The following is a 2,478-nucleotide window of genomic DNA, read 5'->3' on the forward strand; positions in this document are numbered from 1 at the left end:
TCTGTCCGTCTGCCTCATGTCTTTATAAAATTCTGTAAGGCCATTCCTCAGCCCTGAAGCTCCAGGGAAAACTGTCGAAGTCTATTCAGCTTCGTGCTATTGTCCAAACAGTGCAAACCTTGGAAACCCTTTCAAATACTTTCGAAATTGCACCACGTTCGTTACTGAATGCCTGAAGTGCCTGAAGTGAATCGATGCTGAAACGCTAGTAATGAGATTTTGGCACACTGCGCCTCTGTGGTAGTGTGGCCGAGTGGTCTAAGGCGCTGGATTTAAGCTCCAGTCTCTATCGAGTCGTGGGTTCGAATCCCACTGCTACCAAGATCGCGGTTGTTATGCTACAGGCAGTTGAACAGAGCCACAACTCTGCGTTTTCGTTGTTGTGTTTGCCGCTGCTCAGGTCAACTCATTCCGACTGAGTCTGAAAACAGTGTGAGTCCTTGCTGTCGGGCCCTCCTCAACCCCTCTGCTTTCGGATATCTGCATATCTCAAATAGTCAGTGCATTTGGCTGGAAGTTTGCTGGTTCGAGCCCGCCGTTAGCACCGACCCTCAAGTATTTCAGTTCAAGCATTGAGACCAACCATGTCCCGACACGAGAACCCACCCGAGTCTGCAGCTGGATGTGGCCCCAATCTCTCCAAGGCCCCGCTGCCAACAGAAAGCGGCTACTGCAGCTTCAATCAGCGGCTTCCTGCTCAGCCCTGGGACACAGCACCTGGAAAATCCTTCCCCAGGAACGGCTCTTCCCGTGTGAAAGGGACAACCATTCCACTTTAAATTGGACACGGCTTCAGAGGATTGTTCCTGTTCTTGGAACGTTTCATAAACAAAACTCCTGTCTCGCAAATAAGAAGTGGGAAAAGTTGTTGGCAGGAAGAATAGAGAGAGTGTTGACTGTGAGGACTCTGTCTCGTCAGCAGTGGGATTCCATCTTATGGGCAAGTGGAGACAGCCTTCACTCAGAAACCGAGGTGTGATCAAACACAGTCGGATCGACGTGTCCAAACCAACCCCTACACTGGGTTACAATACTGCAAGTGGGGCAGAGAGCTGGATTTCTTTAAAGGAGGGAAAGGGCCCATCGTGAGGCTTGAACCTACGGCCCTGAGATTAAGCATCTCATGCTCTACCGACTAAAGTAGCTGGGCCTGGCTCACGATTGATGAGTGTGTCATTTCATACTGAGCATATTTCACCCGGCATTGCAATTTACAAGGATCCAGTTCATTCCTCCCAATCACAAATGTCATCATTCACACTTTCCATTTCTCAGCTATTATTCCTTCAGAACATTATTATCTATTTAGCACTTGTCTCTGGATTTAAGACTCAATATAAATATTTTCATATTTTTATCCTCATCTTTATGTCTCCGGAGTGATTCCCAGTCTCTCTGGCAGACGGTAAATCAATTGGGAAATTCCCGAAGGAAACCCAATCATTTCTGTTTCGAGTGTAAGGAATCACATCTGATGACGAGACAGAGTCCTCACAGTCAACACTTTCTCTATTCGTCCTGCCAACAACTTTTCCCACTTCTTATTTGCGAGACAGGAGTTTTGTTTATGAAACGTTCCAAGAACAGGAACAATCCTCTGAAGCCGTGTCCAATTTAAAGTGGAATGGTTGTCCCTTTCACACGGGAAGAGCCGTTCCTGGGGAAGGATTTTCCAGGTGCTGTGTCCCAGGGCTGAGCAGGAAGCCGCTGATTGAAGCTGCAGTAGCCGCCTTCTGTTGGCAGCGGGGCCTTGGAGAGATTGGGGCCACATCCAGCTGCAGACTCGGGTGGGTTCTCGTGGTTGCAGTGTCGGGACATGGTTGGTCTCAATGCTTGAACTGAAATTGTTGATGCTCGGTGGTAAGGGCGGGCTCGAACCACCAAACTTTCAGACAAATGCAGTGACTATTTGAGACACAGAAACTGGCCGCGAGTATGTCCGAAAGCAGAGGGCTTGAGGAGGGTCCGACAGCAAGGACTCACACTGTTTTCCAAATCAGCCTGGATCAGTGGCCTGGGCATCTACAGCCAAAACGACGAAAACACATATGCTCCCTATGTTCTATTGCCTGCAGCAGAACAGCCGCCACCTTGGTAGCGGTGGGATTCAAAGCCACGACTCGATAGAGACTGGAGCTTAAATCCAGCGCCTTAGACCACTCGGCCACGCTGCCGCACTGAGACAAACTTTCAAAATTGTCATTACTAGTGTTTCAGCATCGCTTCACTTCAGGCACTAACAGATCACGCATTCAGGAACGAACGTGGAACAATTTCGAAAGTATTTGAAAGGGTTTCCAAGGTTTGCACTGTTTGGACAATAGCACGAAGCTGAATAGACTTCGACAGTTTTCCCTGGAGCTTCAGGGCTGAGGAATGGCCTTACAGAATTTTATAAAGACATGAGGCAGACGGACAGAGAAAAGAGTCAGGGAGTAATTTTTCACAAGGCACATGAGTTCAAAGCGAGATAACATT

At 48.3% G+C, this 2,478-nt stretch overlaps 2 non-coding genes across 2 annotated transcripts; one reads left to right on the forward strand and one right to left on the reverse strand.

Annotated features, from left to right (window-relative positions):
* The first annotated feature begins 239 nt into the window (after window positions 1-239).
* trnal-uaa (transfer RNA leucine (anticodon UAA)) lies at window positions 240-321 on the forward strand. The gene has a single exon. It is a non-coding gene; the product is annotated as a tRNA-Leu (tRNA).
* A 1,771-nt stretch (window positions 322-2,092) lies between these two features.
* Window positions 2,093-2,174, reverse strand: trnal-uaa (transfer RNA leucine (anticodon UAA)). The gene has a single exon. It is a non-coding gene; the product is annotated as a tRNA-Leu (tRNA).
* Between the last annotated feature and the right edge of the window lie 304 nt (window positions 2,175-2,478).

The sequence above is a fragment of the Chiloscyllium punctatum genome, chromosome 30 (genome assembly GCF_047496795.1).
Source record: "Chiloscyllium punctatum isolate Juve2018m chromosome 30, sChiPun1.3, whole genome shotgun sequence".
NCBI classification, from domain to species: domain Eukaryota; kingdom Metazoa; phylum Chordata; class Chondrichthyes; order Orectolobiformes; family Hemiscylliidae; genus Chiloscyllium; species Chiloscyllium punctatum.